Here is a 16,959-nt window from a genome sequence, read left to right on the forward strand (position 1 = left end):
GCTGGCGTTTAACGGAGAAATGAACTAACGTACAGTTAATAGAAATAACGCTACTTTCTACACTTAGTGGAATTGATTCAGGAAGAAGACAGTGAGTAATAATTTATGTTGTGTTCGTTTCACCGCGTTTGTATTAAGAGAGAAAGGGGAGAATAGGAGGAGGAGGTACTTACGATATCTCCTGTTAGAGAAGGCGCATACCATAGTTTTTGTACAAGAGGAATATGGAGAGCCCAAGTGTCATTGCACCTCCCATGTTTTTGCAGTCAAGTGGAGAACCTCCAATAGAATGGGATGAGTGGATAGACATTTCGAAAACTATATAGAGGCGCTAGATGGTAAAGACTTCAGTGCAAAAAGAAAAAAAGCTCTGTTATTAAGTGTCCTTGGAAAAGAGGGCCAACATTCCTTCAAATATTTACCTTTAGGATTGAACCAAGATGGCAGGCCAATTAACAATGTCTACACTGAAGCAAAAGCGCGAATGAAGAAGCAATATTCGAAGGAAGGGAATATTGTCATGGCCAGACATACATTTTATACACAACCACAGAGGACTGAAGAGTCTGTTGACCAGTTTGTGACTAGACTACGCGAACTTTCCTTGAAATGTAATTTTGGTGAGATGCGAGACGAAATGATCAGAGATCAAATGATCGTCCAATGCAAAAACAAGAAAATGCAGGAAAAACTTTGGGCAGCGAAGAACCCCACCTTGCAAGCTGCTATAGATATTGCAAAGGTTGTTGAAGAGTCCACAGCTTGCATGAAGGAAATGGAGAGGAAGGAAGTTGTAAGAGAGGGTGGTAGTGGGTTAAATGTGTCATCTATTGCTCAAAGTGAGGTCGCAGTAATGAACAGGAAAGTGTTAGAAACTAATGAAAAAACGGAAAAGAGAAGTTCAGGAGGATACAACAGCGGAGAGAGGGGACGGTACCAAGTTAGAATGTGTAGCAGGTGTGGCAGTACCTATCAGGGTGCAGATTACAAACGTTGCTTTGCTATTGATAAAGAATGTAGGAAGTGTGGGAAACGGGGTCATTTCTCAAGGATGTGCAAAACGTCAAATAACGATAAAGTTGCAATTGTTGACGTAAAGCGGGAAGCTAGTATGCAAGACAATGTAGAAGGTGCTAATAAAATCTTATGTTTAGGTGAAGTGAACGCGTCCCATGTGGAACCTAGAAGGAAGAATAGACCCAAAGCAACCTTCAGCATGAATAATAAAGTGGTTGAATTGATGGTGGATCCTGGTTCGTTTTGGACCATAGTTCCAGAATCAATATTCAGAGAGAATTGGGAGGGTACAGTCTTATTCCCCAAGGATATATATCCCTGTGGATACCAAGGAGAATGCATCGATTTATTGGGGTACATGGAAGCTATGATCGGGTTTCAAGGACGTTCTATTCATGGGAAAGTTTACGTTGCAAGTTCTGGTCCTGCAATATTAGGTTGGGGTCACCAGTATGACCTTCATATTGTCATTGATCCCAGAGCGAGTCAACAGGTTATGGTTGTGGATACGATGACTGCTGAAGTGATAGTTGAAAGTATGCCAGACTTATTTGCTGAACGCATAGGAGAGTTGAAAGGGTATGTCCACAAAATTGTGCTCAAAGAGGGTGCAGTTCCGATGCAGCACAAAGTGAGAAAAGTACCATTTATCGCTAGACAGGAAGTAAGGAAACTGTTGGATGATATGCTCAGTAATGGTGTGATTGAGCAGATAGAAATATCTCCGTGGGTTTCACCAGTGGTGATCACAACCAAATCTGATGGCAAATTTAGGTTCTGTGTGGATCTTCGCACACTCAATCAGAACATCGTTGTAGACAACTTTCCGCTACCAAATATTAATGAATTAATTTTGTCATTGAAGGGAGGAAAGTTTTTTTCAAAACTTGATTTGAGGAGTGCTTACCACCAAATAAAGCTAACAGTGATTCTAAGGCCCTGACCGCTTTCATCACTACGGAAGGAATTTACCAGTTTACTCGTATGCCCTTTGGTCTCGCGTCAGCAGCGGGTGTTTTTCAGAGAATGATGAGCTCAGTCTTAAAAGGGATAAGTAACGTCGTGTATTTCCAGGATGATGTTTTGTTGTTTGGGGAGACAATGGAAAGACACAATCAGATTCTGAGAGAAGTATTGAGTAGAATGGAACAGTCAGGGTTAACTTTGAGAAAAGAGAAGTGTAAATTTGCAGTTGAAGAGGTGGAATATTTAGGTTACACGCTTTCTGCATGTGGTGTGAGACCTAAGAGGGATCTTTTGGAATCAATAAAGAAAGCACTGACCCCCTGCGATAAAGATCAATTAAGATCCTTTCTTGGTCTTATCGAATACTATGCTAAGTTTGTGGAGAACTTTGCAGCAAGGACTGAAATGATTAAACTGTTGTTGAGGAAGGGGTGCAAGTTTTTTTGGGGTGCTGAGCAAGAGGAGTGTTTTGTTAACATCAAAAAAGCAATATGTGAAGCCAAAATCCTAACTCCATTTGATACTAGACGCAAGTCAGTGTTGACGGTTGATGCCAGAGCGGTTGGTATAGGTGCTGTGTTAGCACAAGAACATAGCTCCGGGTTGAAGACAGTTGCTTTTGCGTCACGGACACTCACCAGTTCTGAAAGGAACTATTCTATCATTGAGCGTGAAGCATTGGCGGCTGCCTGGGGCTGCGAGTACTTCAGGATGTACTTATGGGGATTTGAGTTCAAAATGTTGACAGATCATAAACCATTGATTAAATTACTGTCTCCGGGTGGTGCTGGGAAAGGATCAGCGAGGTTGGCAAGGTTAGCTGCTAGGCTCCAAGAATATTTGTACAGGGTAGAGTATATTCCTGGGTGGCAGAATAGTCAAGCGGATGGTCTATGTAGACTTCCTTTGCCGTGGGATGTGGTTGACAACGTGGGTGTTGAAGCTATGCAATCGGAGGGATCGGTGGCGGCCATTGATGAGATAGTAGATATCTGCTCTGGTGCTATTAACAAAGATAGATGGAACTCCTGTATGGCTAATGATGAAGTGCTGAGGTGTGTGAAGGATTTAATTGTGAAAGGTTCTAGGAGAGAGAGTACCCTACCTTTGGCTGCACGTCCCTATTTGAGAATCCTCGAGGATTTGTCAATCTTAGATGTTGAGGGGAATATTATTATCAATCAATCAGGACATTTATAGAGCGCACTACTTACCCGGAGGGTCTCAAGGCGCTTGGGGGGGGGGGGTGCTGCTACTGCTCGAACAGCCAGGTCTTGAGCTTCTTCCTGAAGGAGAGGTGGTCTTGGGTCAGGCGCAGGTCGGGAGGGAGGGAGTTCCAGGTCTTGGCGGCCAGGTGGGAGAAGGACCTTCCTCCTGTTGTCGTTCTTCGGATGCGGGGGACGGCGGCGAGGGCGTGACTGGCTGATCGGAGGTGGCTTTTGGGAGCGTAGAAGTTGATGCGGTTGTTGAGGTAGCTCGGGCCTTGATCGTGTAGGGCTTTGTGTGTGTGGGTGAGGAGACGGAAGGTGATTCTCTTGTTGACGGGGAGCCAGTGCAGGTCTCTCAGATGTCCGGAGATGTGGCTGCGTCGGGGGATGTCGAGGATGAGTCTGGCTGAGGCGTTTTGGATCCGCTGGAGTCTCTTCTGGAGCTTGGCGGTGGTTCCGGCGTAGAGGGCGTTGCCGTAGTCCAGTCGGCTGGTGACGAGGGCCTGGGTGACCGTCTTCCTGGTCTCGGTGGGGATCCACCGGAAGATCTTCCGTAGCATGCGCAGGATGTTGAAGCATGACGAGGAGACGGCGTTGACTTGTCTGGTCATGGAGAGGGAGGAGTCCAGGATGAAGCCCAGGTTGCGTGCGTGGTCTGTCGGTGTGGGTGCGGTGCCCAGGGCGGGGGGGAAGGTGGCGGGGGGGAAGGTGGCCAGCTGTTTGTTGACGGTCTTCTCGATGACTTTGGCTGGAAACGGGAGGAGCGAGATGGGGCGGTAGTTCTTGAGTTCGGTGGGGTCCGCTGTTGGTTTCTTTAGTAGAACGCTGAGTTCGGCGTGCTTCCAGCTCTCCGGGAAGGTGGCGGTGTCGAAGGAGGTGTTGACGATGTCCCGCAGGTGGGGTGCGATGACAGCGTCGGCCTTGTTGAAGACGTGGTGAGGGCAGGGGTCGGTCGGAGATCCGGAGTGGATGGAGTTCATCATGCGGACGGTGTCATCGGTGCTGATCGGAGTCCAGGCGCGGAGGGTGGTGGTGGGCGGCGTTGCTGCGGTCGTTTTGTGCGATGGTTGAATGCTGAAGCTGTTGTGTATGTCCGCGATCTTGTTGTGGAAGTAGGAGGCGAGGGAGTTGCAGAGGTCTTGCGATGGGGTGATGTCGTTGTTTCCGGCGTTGGGGTTGGAGAGCTCTTTCACGATGTTGAAGAGTTCCTCGCAGTTGTGTGCGTTGTTGTCCAGTCGGTCCTTGAATGCAGTTTTCTTGGTGGCGCGGATCAGTTGGTGGTGCTTCCGGGTGGCAAGCTTGAGGGTGGTCATGTTGTCCGGTGTTGGTTCCCTTCTCCAGACTTTCTCGAGGGCTCGGCAGTTCTTCTTGGAGCTCTTGAGTTCGTCGGTGAACCATGGGGCTTTCTTGCTGCCGGGTCTGCTGGGCGGGGTCCTCAGAGGGGCGAGTTCGTCCGCGCAGTTGCTGATCCACTTCGTGAGGTTGTCGGCGGCCTGGCTGGGGTTCGCTGAGCTGGCGGGAGGGTGCTGACTCAGGGAGGCGGCGAGCTGGTCAGCTGTGATCTTGTTCCAGCTTCTTCGGGCAACCTGTTGCTGGTGGTGGTGGGTCGTCGTTCTTCTGAAGGTGAAGTGGACGCAGCTGTGGTCCGTCCAGTGGAGTCCTGTGGCGTGGCTGAAGGCGATGTCTTTGCTGGATGAGAAGACGGCGTCGAGTGTGTGTCCGGCGAGGTGGGTGGGGGTGGTCACCAGCTGCTTGAGTCCCAGGTTTGCGAGGTTTTCCAGCAGGGTGGTGGTGTTGCGGTCGTCGTTGTTCTCCAGGTGGAAGTTGAGGTCCCCGAGGAGGATGTAGTCGGCTGAGGGGAGGGCGAGCGGGCTGATGAAGTCGGCGATGTCTTCGCTGAATTGTGTGCGTGGTCCCGGGGGTCTGTAGATGAGGGTGCCTCTGAGGGTGGTCTTGGGGTTGACGTGGATCTGGAAGTGCAGGTGTTCGGCGGGTGCGATGGTGTCGTCGGTGTTGGTCGTGATGCGGATGGTGTTCCTGTGAATGATGGCGATGCCTCCTCCTGTCTGGTTGACGCGGTCTCTCCGGATGATCTTGTAGCCGTCCGGGATGGCGATGGCGATGTCGGGTGCTGAGGAGGCGTTCATCCAGGTTTCCGTGAGGAAGGCGACGTCTGGGGCTGTGGTGTCGAGCAGGTTCCAGAGCTCGACGGCGTGTCTGTGGACGGAGCGGGTGTTGAGCAGGATGCACTTCAGGTGGGTGCTGCTGGAGTTCGGCTTGGTGGGTGCTGGTGCAGTGCAGGTCCGGGTGCAGGAGAACTTGCAGGACTGGCAGATGAAGGGTCCGTGGGTGCGTCTCGGGGTGGCTCGGTAGCATCCAGGGGTTCGGCCGGCGTTGAGTGCGTTGAGGGTGGCGGCGTCGTACGTCCGGCGGGTGGGCTGGGGTCTGCGGGGGCCAGGAGTCCTGGCGCTGGGCGCGGGCCAGGCGCGGATGGGCGCAGACGGGCCTACCTTTGGCGCACCTTCGGCGCTCAATCGGTGCTCCCGCTGCGCGCGTCCGCTGCGCGGTCGCTCTGGGGACGTCATAAGAAGGGAGCCGGTCGGGAGGGTCTGCGGGGAGGCGGGAGCGCGAGCCAATCGGCTGTCGGGGGGGGCGGGGCCACGGGCTGGGGCGGCGGGAAAAGCTGGTGTGGGCTTGGCGGCCCTCGGGAGGCTGGGGCGGCGGGAAAAGCTGGTGTGGGCTCGGCGGCCCTCGGGAGGCTGGGGCGGCGGGAAAAGCTGGTGTGGGCTCGGCGGCCCTCGGGAGGCTGGGGCGGCGGGAAAAGCTGGTGTGGGCTCGGCGGCCCTCGGGAGGCTGGGGCTGCGGCAGCGGCAGCAGGCACAGGAGCGTGGGGGTGACCAGGCCAGTGAAGGATGATAAGTTCATTCCTCCTCAGGAGTAGAGGTTTGATCTATTTAAGTTAGCACACGAGGAACACCTGGGACAGTCCTTGACTAAAAGGAGAATCAGGGAGTCCTTCTGGTGGCCAGGAATGGACCAACAGGTTTCTGAGTGGGTTGAGAAGTGCACGGAGTGTTTCGAGAGTGAAAAAAGGTTGAGAGTTGGATGTCAGAATGATTTTGGAAAGATAGATAACCCTGATTTACCCTGGCACACTGTGTGTTGTGACTTTATTGGTCCTTTTTACTCTTTAGGTCAGGACATGAGATTTGGTTTTGTTATGGTTGATGTAACTTCTAAGTGGCTGATAGTGAAATTCACGAAAGAAATAACCACTAAATCAACGATAAACCTACTGTCTGATATTTTCAGAGAAGAGGGTTACCCCGTGAGATTGGTGACTGACAATGGGACACAGCTGGTTTCGGAGGACATGGTGAGATTCTTGGATGCTTATGGTATTGTTCACACCAGAACCTCGTTATACAACCCACAAGGTAATGGTATCGTTGAGAGGGCCAACAGGATGGTGAAAGGGGCGATCCAGATGGCACTTTCTTCTGGTGGATCTGTAAGAAGTATGGTTAACGACTTGGTTTGGGCATATAGAACTACGGTGAATGGTGTCACTGGTAAGGTTCCGTTCGACTTGATGAGGGGTCGTTTGGCTGGTACCAAACTTGTACCGGCTTGGATGAAAGAGTGTTTTGGGCTAGCAGATTTGGGTAGCAATACACCTAAGACAGATCGGTGTGAGAAGGGGTCTAGAGTTTGCGATAAGTTAGGTGTGGAAAGATTGGCGGTGAATGATTGGGTAAAGGTTAAACCTGGTAGTGTTTGTTCTGGTTTAACCAAGTTTAGAGGCCCATTCAAAGTTAAGTCAGTCCATGACAAATTTGTCACACTTTACAATGGTGAACACTGGAATTTCAGGAGGGTTGCCCTCTACAAGAAAGCGAATGGTGTTAATGGTGATGATCTCCACCCTAATTCCTTTCATGATCAAAAAAAGGTTAAAGACACTACCATTTGTGGCGAAACCAGTGTCCTTCCACAAAGGGTCAGAAGGCAACCTAGTTATCTTCAAGATTTTGTCTGCAGTTTGGGTTATGTTTAGGAAACATTTACATTTGTTTGTGCTCCAATAAGTTTGTATATGGAAAGCTTATGCATATGTTCTTGTTGGTTTATTTTGTGGTTTTTTTTATTTCTTTGTTTTAATAGTTCACTTTTGATCAGAAGGACCTAGGATATGTTGTATTCTCTTATTTTATTTATGCTTGCTTGTCTCTTTAATAGAGAACATTCCATCTTTACTGATGTCATGATGCTTCTTGTGGTCTGTGCATTCTCTGTTTGCCAGTTGCTCCTAAGCCTTGACTGGGAACACCAACTTATTCTCTGTATCTACATTAAACTACTCAATCTTCAATACTGCTTCCATGACTACATATCTTCGATTATATCAGACATCTTCACAACCCTGCTCCCTCAGGAAAAGGGTGAACTTGACAACCTCCTACCTCAAAGGCAAGATAAAATCCATACCTCCCTTCCTCAGGATCATGGTCAATTGTGTACTTCTGCTAACAGAATCTTATGGGTCCATGTTCTTGGCTACCTGACTGCTGAGTAGCTTTGTTACAACAGGCTACACCTATCTCCAGTAGGTGATGTCATAGGGTTTTTGGTTTGCATCACATTTAACAAAAAATAAATAAATTTTTCTCTCATCCTTACCACTGCCATTCTACAACTCGGTAAGCAAACTTGGATGGCAACACCACCACTGTTTGGCCATTCTGTTCTCATATAACATTTGTTAACATACTATTAAATGCCTGAACCATGAGAGAGAATAAGACTATCAAGTGCCTGAACCATGAGAGGGCATGAGTTTTCAGCTGACTTCTTTGCAAACTTCTACATCAGCAATCGGTCCGGTTCATAAACTTTACTCAGCTGGTTAAAACAGCCATAAATGTGCATTAACATGAAATACATCCAGTAAAAAAATCTAATTAAAATATTATCACCTCACCTCGCCTCGCAAATCAATTCTTGAGTTATTGAATATCTGCGAGAAGTTTGGCAGAGTATCTGGATATCGGATCAATTGGGCTAAATCTGTCTTGTATGTGCTGGTGCCCCCCGCTGCTGCCCACGGACTTTCCACTACGGATCAGTGATGAAGCCTTCAAATATTTGGGCATATACATTACACCTGATCCGGGTGACTTCTATGCGAGAAATCTGAAGACTCAACTAGACTATTTTAGGCGTGACATGCGGGTATGGCGGAGCCTCCCCCTCACGATGTTGGTTAAGGCAGCCTTGTACCAAACGATGGCGCTCCCGCGTTTTCTGTATGTGCTTGAAAACACGCAATTTCCGGTCTCACCAGGCTACTTCAGGGCCATAGCAGCGGAGGTTTCTGGTCTTTTGTGGAAAAGCAAGCCGGCGCGGATTGCTCAGGATAAACTAATGCGCAGCTGGTATGATGGACGAATTGTGCTTCCCAATGTGGAGCTTTATAACTGGGCAGCACATCTCAAACTCATACATTTTTGGTTACACCCCCCGCAGACTGAACCGGCATACCATGCGGATAGGCAAAACCTGGAAGATAAGGGACTGATGGGCAGTCTATACAGTCGCCGCAGACCTGCAGGTTTGCTGGGCCCAACGGAACATACGATATGTCTTTGGTATCAAGCGGAGACCCGCCTTAAGTGTGGAGGGACCGTTATGCAAATGACACCGCTATGGGACTCACAGGGACTAGGCTGCCTTGGCAGAAGCAAAGGATTCCGCAACTGGGATAATATTGGTCTCTCTACGGTGGGTGATCTTTGGAAAAAGGGGAGGGTGGTCGAGTTTACGCAGCTGCAAGCACAGTATGATATGGAACAGACTGAATATTTTATATACCTGCAGGTTAGGCACGCGCTCCGGGCGGTCATACCTCCAGGTACCACATTACAGGAGTTCACCCAGCTGGAGGATAGACTTCTGACAGAACACATGACAAGTAGGGCGACGTCCTTGACATATCGAAAACTCGTTAACAATTTGCCAGACCAAACGTCCAAATTGAAACAGACCTGGTCTCGCGATGTAGGTGACCTCGATGATTCTGAATGGCAGGAAGCACTGTCGTCCCCCCGTGCGACGGCGATACCCTCCAGACTGCGACTGGTCCAACTTAAAGTACTCCATCACAAATATTACACCAGATCAACGCTTTTTGTGATGGGGTGGCCCCACATAAGTACTGCTTACATAAATGCGGGGAAGAGGGCACGTTTTACCACACTATTTGGGACTGTACATTCATTGCTGCATACTGGGTCAAAATAATGCGCACAGTCTCTCAGGCAGTGGGAATCTCGGTCCTGCCGGAGCCGCGACGCTGCCTGCTGAATGTGTGGGAGCCAAATGATTTAAATCATCAACAACAAGACTGGGTTGTGCTGGGTATGGTACTGGCGAAGCGCAATATTGCTATGCTATGGGGGACGGAGACTCTGCCAACACTCAGTCTGTTGTACCACTGTAGCTCAGAAAAGGAGGTCAGTTAACTGACCCTTCGAGATACTCTGGTAGTCATGGGTTCAAGCAGAAAGACAGGCCCCAACCAGCAGGTCAGTCCTCAAACAGCAGGGCAGTCCTCAGGCAGCAGGGTAGTCCTCAGCAGCTGGGCAGTCCTTTTTCTTGTGGAGTAGGAAGGTCCAGTAGTGTTCAAGAGAGTTGGTCCAAGGGTCCAATATGTATATCTGGTACCTGCTTTGAAAGTGGAAAAACTTCTAGACTTCCCCTACACATAGTTCTAGAATTTCCTTTCTTCCCCTGCCCCGGCTCCGGAGGGTCTGGCATGACAATAGACCAGTGTGAAGTTCTTTTTCGAGCCGGCTGAGGCAGCCCCTTTGAAATACAAGTGTGGAACGGTGACGGCTCCGCCCATCCCATCCAGATTCCTGACAAGATGGCCCATGCTAACAATACCTAGTCCCCCCTTGTATCACTGTTAGGGAGGAATATACAAAGGTCAACTGCCAACTACACTTAGTCATGTGACCCATGAATAAAGTTCAACAGGATTGTCTGGGCCAGGATGGTATATTGTTTTTTCAGGGAAAGAATTCCAATCACGGACTGGTTTTTGGTGTGAATCCTCCAGAGTGAGTGGAAGAACAGCCAACACGTGTTTCGCCCCCTTACATGGCCTGCCGTCCTGGGTCTTCCTCAGGGTGTTTGAATAAAACAAAACGAATTGACAGAGATATTTTCGCCTTCAATAGGTCCTAGGATTTTGTGTTATGGCATAATGCCGGTCTTGGGTCGCGTCCGTATTGGAAACTCAACAAGAATATTTTGCTGCTCAAATCTACGGCGAGTAAGGGATTAGGACCTTTCACCCCTTATTGTCGAGAAAACTGACCCATGAATAGGCTGCAGACACTAAATGGCTTAGGACAAGAAAACGCAAACTCTCTAAAAGTGCCATTTTCAGAATTTTGACTTAAAATTAGACTTTAACAATAAAGATGTTTTTACATTACAACCCTTTAGAGACCAAACATTAAATTTCTACCTATTACCTTACAAGAGTTATCCCTTATTAAAAGTGATAAGGTAACCCAATGTTATCCTATAGGAGAGGCAGGCCTTGCAGTCGTAAAAATGTTTTTTTACTGCCAGGTCATGGAAAACTTAAAAGTACATGTACAACTTTTTTAATAAATGCATCCTGTCCTAAGGGCTGTTTGGATCTACTTTAGGGGTGACATATGTATTAAAAACGAAGGCTTAGGCCTGGCAAGAGGTTGATTTTGCCAAATCGTAATGGCAGTTTAAAACTACACACAGGCTGCGATGGCAGGGCCGAGACAAGGAGTGCGGCAGGCCCACTAGTAGCATTTAATTTACAGGCCCTAGGTATATATAAGAAAACACAATAAGATGATGGACGGAGCACTGAAACTTTTCACTCACCCCCAATCACTATTAGGTAAGGGTTGAATCCATCATTATTATTTTGCTCACTTTGCTACCCCGGTTCTGACCCAACCATATGCAAATCAGTCTTGACCCTGTTCCTTATGGGAACAGTCCAGCCCAAACTACCAAGTCAGGTCTTCCTTGGACCTGAAACAAGCATCCTGGACCCGTTTCGGCTATGTAGACATTTATTACCACTTTACTAGGGACTTACAAGTAAATTGAATATGCCAATTGGTTGTAAGCCAAGTTCACCATGCTGGACTAGTCCATGGCTAACAATAACCTCCCCACAACATTTTGAGATGTGGATGTTGATGTCTTGCTGGCTCCTGAAATGGATTCAATGATTTCCCTGACCAACCCCAATTGGCCAGCGCCAGCAGCACCATAACTTCAACCAGGAACAGTGTGTCCATCTACCTTGTGGCCACATTGAGTGAGTGGCGCAGCACATTTTTGCAGGAAGTCCACAAAATGTCCTTTTGTATGTACAAGGGTGTGCTTCAATAGACAAAATCTTTTTTAGCCTGGATCACTGAAAATTCTTGCAATATTCTTATCCACAATCAAAATGTTATGTATGTGTCAAGTCAGTTTTTTTTTTATTGTCACTTCTTTTCAATATTGAAATTTGAACCTTGGAAAAGAAGAATAGGTAAGATGTAATTCCGCATGTAGGTGAACAACACAGACATTTTCCACAATTGGAAAAACACCAGAAAGACCCAGTGCAGCAGCATGAATGAACTGTTGAAAATACCTCCTTATGTATTGATATTTTTCTATTGTGAAACTAACTGCACCTCAACAGATCACTATCAGTTACGCACACAAAGTACACGTTTGTGTGGGATTTACATCTTTGAAGTGCACTGCTGCATTACATTTCACATTATTACAATTGTATTTTACATATGTAGAAACTTTGAGATTAAGTAATCACACCCAGTTCCAAAGTCGACAGCTTAACCTCTAGATCACATCTCCACCATATAATAATTAAAGTGTATTGTGCCTTTTTTGCAAGCATATGCATAGGCCAAAATAGGAAGCGGAAAGTCAATTCAATACTAACAGCAGCTTTGTGCAGTCAGTCTTTCAGGTGTTTAGGTGGGCAAGCTACGGAAGACACAAGTCTGGCTTGTGATAAACAACTGACAGTGGTTCGGCCGTAGATCACCTTTTTCTGTCACACCAAACCAAAACCAGGCTAGACCAGTGCCATCTTTTTCTCCATTGCAGTGCTGTTTTAGGTACAAAGAACTTTACTTTGCCTGCTGCACTTGGCCTTATTGCCTGACACATGAAAACGCACTTTATCAGACTGTGTCTCATTTTTCCTACCAGGCCAGTTTGCACAATAGAGAAAAACATTTATTCATATATATAAATAGACTATGCTGCTGAGTCTTGCCTATGTAGCAGACAAGAAAAACAGAATGGTGTCATGCTAATAACCCCTCAGGACATTTGTAAGAAAGGGCCTTTTTTGCATGATCACCCAAATTTAATTGAACTGTGCTGTGGAATGTGTACTCTGGGACCCTGCTAACCTAGGCCCCAGTGCATGTGCTCTGACCCTTACAAACTTGCTGAATTGGTTAAAATCCCAGATCGGGGCATTTAACTTACCTGTAAGTCCCTAGTGTACGGCACCACAGATTCCCAGGGCCTGTAAGGTAAATGCCACTAGTGTACTGCAGCATTTATTGTGCCATGACTGAAATGACCGTGCAAAGCATGACTATAGGCCTGCCTCAGAAGCCTAGCTGAGTAGTTTTAAAACGGTCACTTCTATTTGTCAAAATCACCCTTTTGCAAGACCTGAACCTCCCTTTTAAATAATAATAAGTAGCCCCTAAAGTAGGCCTTACCAGCCCTAAGGCAAGGTGCAGGTCTTATGTATTTAGTGTTTTACATATTATAACTGAGAAAAAGGCTTCAAACCTGTTTTTCAATGTAGCAAGTCTGGCTGTGTCAAAGAAAACACTGGGTTACTTTATTATACTTAATAAAGCTAACTTCATATGCAGATTGCCACAACCTACAAAATTACTTTAACCACTCATTTTCCTATTTAAGCAAAACCCAAATTAATGCTAATGTCAAAATTTGTCTAGCCTCTAGTAGCCTTTTCAGGGGTAATCCCCAACTTTCATGTGTCAGCTAAATGGCTGCCAGAAAAGGAAACAAAAAGGGCCAAAAGGGGGAAGAGGTATGGCCTCCTCTTGACAAGATGACCTGGGAAATGTGGCTAACTGCACCAGTTCCAACGGGGCATCCCCACCATCATACCTAGTTGTAACTCACACCTGTGCCCTCCCCTGTTGTCAAGGAAGTCAGGATGGCATAAATCCCAGTGGGGAAACCTGTTCTAAACTGATTTGCAAGAGGAGTTTTAGACCTGACAACCTTTGCGTGGTTTTCCCACATTCTTTTTGCCTTCACTACTTCTGCTTTGCTGAATTTGTTTTTGTTGGCATAAGGACTCTATAAACTGCTAACCAACGCTAAAGTGCTTGGGCTTTCTTCTTCAAATATGTTAAAATGGAAATACACTGAATGCACAGATTTAATTTACTTGTAAGTCCCTAGTATATGGTGCTACCCGTACCCAGGGACTGAAAAATAAACACTTCTAGTTAGCCTGCAGCACCCATTATGCCACACACCGAAGTAGTCTTTTAAAACACGCCTCAGGCCTACCACTGTAGCCTGTAGTGACGTTTAAAGTGCCATTTCAGTCTGGCAAAATAACCCTTTTGGCAGGCCTAAACATTCCTTTTTAATACTTATGAGTCACACCTAAGGTAAACCCTAAAGGCTCATAGGGCTCATAGGGCAGTGTGAATTGTCTTTAAAAAGTAGGGCATGTGTGCTTAAGGTTTAAATGTCCTGGCAGTGAAAAACTCCTGAAGCCATTTTTCACGCCTGTGAGGCTTATCTCTCCCTTTAATTAACACTGGGTTACCTTATTACATTTAATCTGTGGTAACTTTAGTTTGGGAGCAGGTCGAAATATACTGTTTACACTCATCTGAATTGTAATGTAAAATACTCTTTAAAGGTAAATTAAAATTTTAAGTCAGAATTCCTAGGATGCCCCATTTAGAAAGTTGCTAAAAGGACAATTGATGGTCAGAATGCAGAACAAAGTCATACATTCACCCCAGTACAGAGATCTGGGCCTACATCCATCATTGTTTAGCTCACCATGCCATTCCAGTTTCGACCCAGCCATATGCAAATCAGTCTTAACCCTGCGCCCAATGGGAACAGTCCAGCCCAAACTGCCAGGCCAGGTCCTCCCTGGACAGGAAACTAGCATCCTAGGACCGGTTTCGGACTGTCAGCCCTCATCAGCCAGGATAGCTTGACTCCAGTGGCATGGAGAGCACAGGACCCATGTCTGGGCACACCCATCCCACTCGGCGTGACAAATGCAAAAAGAGCAGTTGATGGTCAGAATGCAGAACAATGTCATACATTCACCCCAGTACAGAGATCTGGGCCTAAATCTATTGTTTTTGCTCACCGTGCCATTCCAGTTTGGACCCAGCCATATGCAAATCAGTCATGACCCTGCGCCCAATGGGAACAGTCCAGCCCGAACTGCCAGGCCAGGTCCTCCCTGGACAGGAAACTAGCATCCTAGGACCGGTTTCGGGCTTTCAGCCCTCATCAGCCAGGATAGCTTGACTCCAGTGGCATGGAGAGCACAGGATCCACGTCTGGGCATACCCGTCCCACTCGGGGTGACAAATGCTAAAAGAACAATTGAAAGTTGAAAGTTGAGATTCGCTTTTCCTAACTATTTGTACCTTCTGCCAGTTTCATGGGTAAATGAGTCTACTGTTGAGGTTTGTGTATAACTTCCAGAATTAACTCTGAGTCATCCTGCCATTCTGGCAGATGTACTCAGCCCTGCTTACATTTCAAAGGGCTGTGCCTCCTGCACACATAAAAGAATCTGACACCGGAGCCTTGACTTGAGACGGGGAGAACTTTCCTGGACCAGATGATGGGTTAGGAGACTGGTTCCCACCACAAAGGCTGGAACCAGATGTAAATATTGGACCTCCAGAGTCACTCTTCAGAACACTCTTGGACCTGTGGAAGTTTCAGAAGAAGAACTGCTCAGCTGCTTGGAGGACTGCTTTGCAGTCTGGGAAGGAAGCCTGGACCTGCTTGCCTTCATCCCAGAATACCCAGAGTGACTCCAAGGGTGTTTTGACTGACCTGTGTGAGTTACAGGGATACAGCAAACCATAGAGGCCTCCCTGCAACTGCCCAGCTGACCTGCTGTACTGTACCTGCCTGAACCTGCAAATGGACCCTGCTGCTGGCCTCTGCTGGAGTGAATACCAGATCCCCAAGAGATGCCTCCCCAGGTCGTGGATCATTGGCTGGCATCACAGCGTTCCATCAAATCTGATGCAGCACAACACAACCCTACGTAGGACTTTGCATCCAAGCACCTCGCTGCAGAGTTCCAAAAAAACTCATCCAGATTCCACGTAACTCTGCGAATAGGTGGAAGAATGCTTATCAATCAATCATTCAATCAATCAAACATTTGTAGAGCGCGCTACATACCCGTGAGTGTCTCAAGGCGCTGGGGTGGTTGGAGGGGGGGCTGCTGCTTCTCGAAGAACCAGGTCTTGAGCAGTCGTCTGAAGGTCAGCAGGTCCTGGGTCTGACGTAGGCCGGTAGGGAGAGTGTTCCAGGTCTTGGCGGCGAGGTAGGAGAAGGATCTGCCGGCGACGGTGGTTTTCCGGATGCGTGGAACTGTGACGAGGGCGAGGTTGGCTGAGCGGAGGCTGCGGGTGGGGGTGTAGAAACTGAGTCGACCATTAAGGTATGCTGGTCCGGCGTTGTGTAGGGCTTTGTGTGCGTGGATGAGGAGTTTGAAGGTGATCCTCTTGTTGACGGGGAGCCAATGTAGGTCTCTCAGGTGGGGTGGGATGTGGTTGCGTCGGGGGACGTCAAGGACCAGTCGTGCTGAGGCGTTCTGGATGCGTTGGAGCCGTCTTAGGAGTTTGGTTGTTGTTCCTGCGTAGAGGGCGTTCCCGTAGTCCAGTCTGCTGGTGACGAGGGCCTGGGTGATGGTTTTCCTCAGGTCTGAGGGGATCCACTTGAAAAACCTGCGGAGCATTCGGAGGGTGTTGAAGCAGGAGGCGGAGATGGCGTTGACCTGCTTGGTCATGGAGAGGGCAGAGTCGAGGATGACCCCCAGATTGCGTGCATGGTCGGTGGGTTCCGGGGGTGTTCCTAGCGATGTTCGCTACCAGGAGTCGTCCCAGGCTGAGGGGGTGGAACCGAGGATGAGGACCTCCGTCTTGTCTGAATTCAGCTTCAGTCTGCTCTCCTTCATCCATTCGGTGACAGCCTTCATTCCTCTGGGGAGGTTGGTTTTGGCGGTGCGGGGGTCTTCGGTGAGGGAAATGATCAGCTGTGTGTCGTCGGCGTAGGAGATGATGTTGAGGCTGTGCTGTCGGGCGACGTGGGAGAGTGGTGCCATGTAGATATTGAACAGAGTTGGGCTGAGGGATGATCCCTGTGGAACGCCGCAGATGATCTCGGTGGTCTTGGAGCGGAAGGGGGGGAGGCGGACTCTCTGGGATCTGCCGGAGAGGAAGGATGTGGTCCAAGCCAGGGCCTTCTCTTGGATTCCGGCGTCGTAGAGGCGTTCTGTTTTGGTGCGGTGGCAGACTGTGTCGAAGGCGGCTGATAAGTCTAGAAGGATGAGGGCGGCTGTTTCTCCTTTGTCCATGAGGATCCTAATGTCGTCGGTGGCAGCAATGAGGGCGGTCTCGGTGCTGTG

The sequence above is a fragment of the Lissotriton helveticus genome, chromosome 2_1 (assembly GCF_964261635.1).
Source record: "Lissotriton helveticus chromosome 2_1, aLisHel1.1, whole genome shotgun sequence".
Classification (NCBI taxonomy): domain Eukaryota; kingdom Metazoa; phylum Chordata; class Amphibia; order Caudata; family Salamandridae; genus Lissotriton; species Lissotriton helveticus.